General features: G+C 38.7%; 1 long non-coding RNA gene across 1 annotated transcript; it reads left to right on the forward strand.

The window, feature by feature from the left end:
- The first annotated feature begins 6,160 nt into the window (after nucleotides 1-6,160).
- LOC128496556 (uncharacterized) lies at nucleotides 6,161-6,785 on the forward strand. The gene is made up of 2 exons (XR_008354243.1): nucleotides 6,161-6,228; nucleotides 6,466-6,785. It is a non-coding gene; the product is annotated as an uncharacterized LOC128496556 (long non-coding RNA).
- The last annotated feature ends 2,371 nt before the right edge of the window (nucleotides 6,786-9,156 follow it).

The raw sequence follows: 9,156 nt of genomic DNA on the forward strand, positions 1-9,156 counted from the left end.
AACTGGAAACCAATATAAGTATTTGTTTATTTTTTATTATATTGCACTTGTATTGGAATAATTAACAAATCGCTATTTCTCACAATTTTAGGCGCAACACTTTATTCTATTTTTGTTTATTTTGATAGGTATTTTTGGGGTTATCCTAATAGTGTTTGCTGCATTTTTGTATATATTCACCTATATTGATTTATATATATATATATATATATATATATATATATATATATATATATATATACAATTGTTTAATTATTCAACTATATTTAAGCGCCTGATCACTATTATTATTTCTAGTTGTTTTTTTAAAGGCTAAAGGGGTATCCTGAAGTTATAATGTGAAGGGTGAGGGGATTCCATGTAAAGTCAGGAAATTTTACTTTACCAAGAGGGTGGTAGATAAATGGCCTCTCAGCAGAAGTGGTAATACATGGTATAGGCAGATGGTTCCTGAATCAAGAAGGCAAGACCAAGGACTGATTAAGCTGTGAGTCTGTACACTAGATGGGCCGGATGGGTCTGCTGGTAGATTCTATGTTTCTATGAATCAGGTAATTTTATCATAGTAACAGATTTAAATGAAAATGCTTAAAGGACTAAAATCAATAGGCTTCAAATGCTCTGGGGTCAGCTTTCTACACAAAACTGCAAATGGAATAATTAGGTAAACTACGTCTGAGATAAAATGAGATGTCGATGTTAAAAAGGCATCTGGAGCCTATATTATTCTGTTCATTAAAAGATGGTCTCAGGTTGTCTTTGCAGATTAAGACATTGAACCTTTAGGGCTGGGTTAAGTATTCTACGACTATTTTTAAAATTAGATTTACGCATCTATATTATAGTGGACGGAGTGAGTGGTAGATAGGTGGAATAGCCTCCCAGAACAAGTGGTAGAGGACAAAACAGTGACATAATTTAAACATACATGGAATAGGCATATGGCTCCTGAATATAAAGTAAGACCAAGGACTGATTACGGTTTGAGTCTTTACATTAGGACGTTGGATGGCCTGAATGGATCTGATCTGCCATCAAACTGCACCTTTCTATGTTGATAATGAGCTTCACATTTCAAATATCAATTATAACTGTGTCACCCCTTCCTGGTTATCTCAGGTCATGCTCGCGTCATGGAGGAGCAGTAAACATCTGGTGGCTGTTAAGACGGCTCTCTATTTTACCTGACTATAGCTGTCTTTGATTTACCATTGTGCCTGACTAGAGCCCTATAAATCCTTGCCTGTTGGCTGTTTATTTCTTTTTATTTTTATTTTTAGCTTCAACGCAAAGTGTTTCGAAGCCTAGGTTGTTTCCATCATCAGCGCTTTCTAGTCTTGCGTTAATGGTCGAGTATCTTTTGTTTTGAGGGGATGTCGTGTGCATCCTTTCTCGTTTCTATGTTACTATTGACCTCTCCTAGCTCACGACTGAGTTTTGAGTGTCCTAGATGTCGCTATGTTTATTTTATCTATGCATGTACGTGTCATGTTACCCTGTACATTTTCTAATTTCGAGGACCTTGTTCTACGTGTCCGCCAGGAAAAAAGCTTGTTCTTTTGTACTTGTACGATGAAAGCTTGTTCTTTTGTACTTGCACGATGTATTGGAAACGACTAAAAAAATTGTTGAAAATAAAGAAAAAATTTAAATTTAAAAAAAAAAAAGATCATCAAACGCAGCTCATCGTGGAAAGAAGGCATCATGCGGGAAAGACGAGTCTTGGAGCTAGCAGCAGAAAGCCCATTCCTCTGCCACGGCTTTGGTGCTTTTCACACCCAGGTACGGAATTGTCTGTTGCTCTGCAGCCTATTCCCGTCCTTTCACCTTCTACCATGCGCCATTTCTACAGAAGATCTGCATGTGTCACTGTACTATTAGTCTCTGCATGACTGTAACTGTTTTTGCTCTATGTTCAAAATAAGCACCGCGTCTTTCTCGTCATGGAGAACGTGAGCGGAGGCAGCCTGTCAAACCACCTGAGGAGGAACGGCCGGATGGGAACCAGTGCTGCAGTGTGAGCAACAGAGTAGACATAAAGCCAATGATCGTTTCCATGCTGTCTAAATGGCTCCTCTAGCTTTAATCCCAATGCAGTGAAATCAGAGGCTCTCTATCGCTTTAAATAACCCTTTGCTAATATTTAGAAACTACTCACTAAACTGTTTGTGTCCTTCTGGCAGGTTCTACGCTGCAGAGATCACCTGCGGTCTTCAGTTTCTACACAGCCACGGAATAGTTCATCGGTTAAAAAAAATATTTCTGCTCCATTCTCTTGCTCTTTTGTTGAGTCTTATGTCTTCCATCACCCCAAGTTCCCTTCATCTCACCATTTATTCCATTTCAAAATCTTTCAGAATTCTTAAGAGGAAAATGAACATCTTCTTTCTCTGAATCATTTAGGGACCTGAAGCCAGCGAACGTGTTGATGACCAGCGAGGGACACCTGAAGATCTGCGATTTTGGCCTCGTTGTGGAGAAGATCATCGGAGCAGCCAAAACCAAAGGCGTAGTTGGGACCAGAAAATATATGGCCCCCGAGGTGAGAATTTATTAATTAGATTAATGCTATATTTAATCGAAACCTTAATTATTTTACAATGCATTACCTATCTACATTTTACACATATTGAACTTGTTTTGCAGGTTTTTCAGACGAAGAAATATGGCGCCTCCGCAGACTGGTGGTCGTTTGGAGTCACTCTGTACCAGATGCTGGTGGGAAGGGTCCCAGTTCCATCATCACAGCCCAAGAGGGAGTACCGGGACTGCACCGTTCACAATGACATCCCGTACCCAAGCTGGCTGCTAGCAGATCAGAAAGACATCCTCATCAAGGTGAGTGGATCACAAATGTCCTGATAAGGTGTGTGGCTATACAGGAACTTTTATAGACAATAAGGGACTGTAGTGCAGCAGATTCTGGAATGGGCAAAATATGGTTACTAAACTCAACAAAAACTTGGCTAAATACGTAAGGAAATTGGAATACAAAAACCATTTTTTATTTTTATTTTGCTTGCTCAGCTTCTGCTTAAAGATCCAGAATGCCGGCTTGGGACGAATGGTGATATAAGAGTGCATCCCTTCTTCGGCATCTTGAACTGGGACCATTTGGAACAACGCAAAATCTGGCCCCCATACCTGCCTCTGGTGGTACGTGTAGCCATTACAAAATGCTTTAGATCCACTAAGTTCTAATATCACAATTTATTACTCTTCAACATTAAAAAGTACTTAATAATGGTGTAAGAACACATCCCGTCCACAAACAGAACCCCCACACACATGTAAAGTTATTGTATATGATTTCTTCTTCCGAGCCTTTGATACATTTCCTTTCACCAATTAATCATTGCTAACGAGCCCATCTAATGACAACTGACGAGCGATTTGTTATTACGTACCTGCCGCCATAGTATACATTATAATGTGTTTTTGAAATCAAGGAACTTTTCGCTTTTTTCTTGCAGAACCCAACTGGAGATCTTCACCTCAGTTCCCAGGATATATCCTTTTCATTTGTAGAGGGGGCTAATTGTAACAAAAACAAAAAAAGTTGGGATTTGCCTGACCTGTCTTTTGTTAGCCCCAAATGGAGGGAATAAACATCTGAGGTGGGAATAAATTCTCTTTTATTCAGGATTCAGCTTGAAGATCTTGCCTGAAAAGTCTCCTGTTGGACGACGACCAGCAGTCCAGGATGTCACCTCCCTGCTTCATCTACCACCGCAGCAGAGCTGTCCACCACCACAGCAGAGCGCCTACCTCAACATTACAGCAACTCCACCTGCTGTCCACATCACAGAAAACCACCTTCTACAGCTGTCCAACATCACAGCGCAGCAATTCCACCTGCTCTGTCCAACATCACTGCGCGGCAATTCCACCTGCTGTCCAACATCACTGCAAAGCCTCTACTTCAGCTGTCCAACACCACAGCGCAGCCATTCCACACGCTGTCCAACATCACATTTAAAAAAGCATTTAATGCAACACAACACCACAGCGAACTTCATTGCTGTCCAACATCATTGTGCTGCACCTTGTCCTGCTGTTCAACTACTTAGCAGCGAGACTCCATCTGGCCTCTAACACATACCTCCCAACTTTTACCCCCAGTGAATCGGGATGCAGGGGGGGTGGTGGGTGGGCGCATGTATAGTAGAGCTTACCTTTAAGCTCTGTCCCCCGGTGTTCCAATTCACAGAGGATACAATGTTACTGCACATGCGCACTGCCTAACAACTTAGCAGCGAGACTCCATCTGGCCTCTAACACATACCTCCCAACTTTTACCCCCAGTGAATCGGGATGCAGGGGGGTGGTGGGTGGGCGCATGTATAGTAGAGCTTACCTTTAAGCTCTGTCCCCCGGTGTTCCAATTCACAGAGGATACAATGTTACTGCACATGCGCACTGCCTAACAACTTAGCAGCGAGACTCCATCTGGCCTCTAACACATACCTCCCAACTTTTACCCCCAGTGAATCGGGATGCAGGGGGGGTGGTGGGTGGGCGCATGCATAGTAGAGCTTACCTTTAAGCTCTGTCCCCCGGGGTCCTGATTCACGGAGGATAGAATGTTACTGCACATGCATTCTCCAGTGTTCCAAACACCAGAGAATATAATCAGAATTGAAGAAATGTGGTTCTGAATCCTGCTGTCCCATAGAGATCTTCCTCTGTCTTCTTTTTTTGGGAGAGAGCTAGAGATGGGCAGCGAGATTGAGTGGCCACACGCAAAGCAGGACAGCTGGGAGCCATGCAGTCTGCTGCCACCTGTCATACTGTGTCACAGACAGCCTTCCATGCTACGTAACATCAAAGTCATTTTGTTCAACATCACACAAAAGCACCTACAACACAGCAGATGATCTCCCATTCTACCATATTACAAATAGTATTCCTACCCTACACAATGAAGTAGAGGGAAAAGGTCTAGCCGCTTCTTAAAATGTGTTTCTTCTTTGTTCTAGATCCAGCGTGGACCAATTGGACTGAAACGAGTGGAACATGATGATGAGATGTACCACAGATAGAACTAAACAAGGGCACTGATTCATTTAAGAAGGTCTTTTGAGTTACTCTGTAAGTTATTAAATCTTCAAGAGGTTCGCTTTGTCTGGCAGCTGAAACTGTCCCTCTTCCTTCTATGTAGGTCTATGTGAGATTTTGTCAGAGTCGCCTGGTGCTTGAGGAATGAACCCTTCAAACCGGAAAAATTTTGAATTAATTCTGTCTTTTTATCTGTAAGTCTCTTGTCCCTTACTAAAGGTTATGGGTAGTTTAAAATAGTCTACATGTACTAACTTATTACTCATTTCTTGTTTCTCTTCTTTTCATATTTAGAATTCTGCATGGATTTAGATTTTAGCAAACTAAAACCTACAAGCTATTTTTTATTTAATCATTCTCCTATCCCATTATTGGTTCTCCAGAAACTTCTTCTGGGACCTACTAGTACAGTTGGTACAAGTAAGTAAATCCTCAGACTGTATTTGCTGTTAATGCTTACTATTGAGATTAGAGATAGGAAATATTTAAATGTATAACTTATTTTAATTAATGTTTGGGCTACGGTTACTTGTCTATCTGGTTCTTGGCATCTATTTCTTCTTTCTCTTAGATCAAGCACTGACCAAGTTAACCATATATACCCCTGGACTTAGTGCTACATGCAGGATGATCCGATGTACCATGGAACAAAACGAGCCAGTTGAATCATTTCAGAAGGTTTTCACTTTCATTGTAAGTTATGAAACCTTTAAGAAGGTTATTACAAATTCCGTGGTTTCTCAGTCTGGCTGCTGAAACCATTCCTCTTCCTTTTACACAGATCTTCAAACCTGCTTGGAAGATCTTGCGTCTGTGTCATATTCTCCTGGTGCCTGAGGAATGAACCCTTCACACTGGAAGTCTTTTGTCTGTGAGTCTCTTCTTTTTATTTGTCATAAACACGACATTACCCAATAACTAGTTTTATTTAAAACCAACAAGCTAATTTTCCTTTACTAATTCCTCCCTCCTATTCTCCCATTGGTTCTTGTCTAGCGATGACTGTATCTTCAGGCCGTATATATGCTGTAAATTCAACTTATTTTGATTTGTGCATAGGATGAGATTTCATTTTAATGATCTTTTTTGTTACCTATGCCAGGTGTGATGCTCAGATGTGAATTTGTGTCAACTATCCTTCAAAGCCTGTTCCAAGTAGATCTGTAACAGGTCGGTATCTCCTGTCCCTAACATTTTACATGTAACAATTGTGTCTTGTTCCCCATTTCATCTTCTATGCATTCTGTCATCACTTGCCCCACATTGTTTGATCTTGTATTTGTCAGTTTGTCCACATTGTTCCTTAAACATCTCCTCTATTCATTCTTCCCATAAGAACGTGTCATTTTCTTACCATGATTTTCCTGGCTTTCATAATCACAGGTTTCTTATTCTTGTTTTCTCCAGCTACCAGAATGGCTTGAGATGTCTGGAAGATCTTTCATCCTTCAAGCTTCCTCTCCTGAAGATCTCTAGAACTTCAACTTCACTGCCAAAGCAAATGTATCTCCACTCATCAGACGCTGATCCTCTTCTTCTTGTCATTGACGATTAAACCTACAGCATGACACAAATGTTACCATGTTGCAGTTCTTTAAACTATACAGCCCTAAATAAGTCAACTCAATTAAAACCCCTTAAGTTACCTGTACAGCATCCAATGTGTCATTTGCATACTTTATATATTATCTTGGTTTCACCCAGTTTAATAAAATCCTTTAAGTTTATTTATATTTCGGTGATTACTAATGGATTCATTTAAACATTTCATTAATTGACTTTTATTTCTCCACATACTGTACACAATACATTCAAGCCTCTGTAAACAGTTACAGCAATGTTCTCCGTCAACTCACAAAGTGTTCCAAAATAACACACACAATGTAACGTTACTATTGTGTGTTATTTGCTTGTACAACATCTGCTTTCAAACTAGTTATTTTTTAACTTTGACTTATTTGTTTTCCTGCAATAATAAGATATTGAGTGTGGGGCATGTGTTTCTACTCAAAGAAATCAAACCATGTACAACACAACTTAATACGACTTATATAAACGATAAATAGTACAAAAGTGAATGTACACAGCGCCTGATTAGCTGCATTTCCCTCTGTCTCAACCAGAAAAAAATTCAAAATCAAATTTACACCGATGGGCATAAAAGATTAAAATTTGGCACCTTCATTCTCATAACGTAGGATCTATATCCATATAGGAAAAAACATATAATATATAGTGCAATATGTTTAAATCTTATCAACATATAGCACTTTATCTGATTAAAACTTTTTTTTTTTTCCATACATAAAAAAAAAAAAAGACCATTTTTACACTAAACAATAATACATACAATCGACATACAATGACAAATAAACCTCTGGTTCGGGATGCAACGATATTATAGGGAAGCAATATATCTCCTACTACACAATTTCCAGGAGCTGTAGGCGTTTCTCCCATTGTTTAATCTTACTTATACTATATCCAACTAATTTTGTTATGCCCAATTCCATTTTACAATGGTATAGTGATCGTAATCTTATCTCTGACCACTGAGGGACCTTATTACTTTTCCAGTATTTGGCTATCAGTATCTTAGTAGACAGAAGTATATGAATTATTAAATATTTATCTACCTTTGGGCCTGATGGACAATCCAGATGTAAAAGAGCGAAATCTGGGGTAAAGGGCAACTTAATTCCAATCAATCTCTCGATATGGTCAAAGACCTTTCTCCAAAGATCTTTTATTTGAGGGCATAACCACCAGGTATGTATATAGTCCCCGTTTTCAGATCCACATCTCCAACATAGTGCTTCTGTTTTTCCATACATTTTTGCTAATTTAGAAGGAACATAGTACCATCTGTAACCCACCTTATAGAAATTTTCCCTAGTATTCAGACAACGTATAGCTTTATTAACCCACCGTATCGAATCTAACCAAGATTCCCAGGGTATTGTCCTCCTTAAATCCCTTTCCCATAATTTAATTGCCGGAATCTGCGTAAAGTTTTGATGGGATCTAATGAGGGTTAAACATCTAGAAATCATACCCTTAGTGTTCCTCATACTATACATTCTTTAAAGTTGTTTCAGATCTTCTCCATTATACAGTAGTTTACATTTTGAAATAAAGCCCTTAATTCTTAAATATGAAAATATCTCTTTGGAGGGTATAGAAAACTCCTCCTGAATCTGGGGAAAAGATTTAAATTCATTGTCTCGGTATAGATCTTGAACAATATAAATACCTGCTTGTTTCCATGGGTTTAGATTTAGATTATCTATATTGCCTGAGATTACATCTAAGGGAAGAAAATTCCCTAACGTATTATGTAGGCCTAGTTTTTTTTTGGTCCGATCCCATACTTCTAGTGTGCTTTCTAGGACTAGAGATCTTTCTCTCCATATTTTTTCCCTACTTCCAGATCTTATGATCCATGGTAAAGATGCAATATCTCTACAGCCAATCATTTTTCCTTCAAGTTGATACCATATCTCGTCTCTAGCTTCCTTTATTTGGGAGGCCATTACATGGGCTAACATACATGCATCATGATATTCCACAATATTTGGTATTCCAAGTCCTCCTTCTCTGGTTTTCTTAGAGAGGAGTTTTAGACTTATTCTAGGTTTTTTATTTAACCAACTGAACTTATTGAAAGCTGTCTGGATCATTCGTAGCCAAGATTTGGGGACTTGTAGAGGTAGCATCTGAAATAAATATGTCCATTTGGGAAGGATGTATGATTTGATAGTATTTATTCTACCGGTCCAGGAAATTTCTTTCCTTTTCCAGCCTTTTAAAGTTTTATTTGTAGATCTTAATAATGGTAGAAAGTTAGTCTCTACTGTCCTTACAGGATCCTTAGTAATCTTAATCCCTAGATATTCTATATAATCTTTGGCCCAGATGAAATCAAAATTGGATTTTATAAATCTTAATTCTTCCTGGCTTAAATTATTTGCCATAAGAACAGTTTTATTAATATTCGCTTTATAATTAGAATATTTAGAGTAGATTTCAATTACTTGCATTAATTCAGGTAAGGATGTTCTAGGTTGTTCTAGAAAAAGAAGGATATCGTCTGCATAT

Source organism: Spea bombifrons, chromosome 5 (assembly GCF_027358695.1).
Source record: "Spea bombifrons isolate aSpeBom1 chromosome 5, aSpeBom1.2.pri, whole genome shotgun sequence".
Classification (NCBI taxonomy): domain Eukaryota; kingdom Metazoa; phylum Chordata; class Amphibia; order Anura; family Pelobatidae; genus Spea; species Spea bombifrons.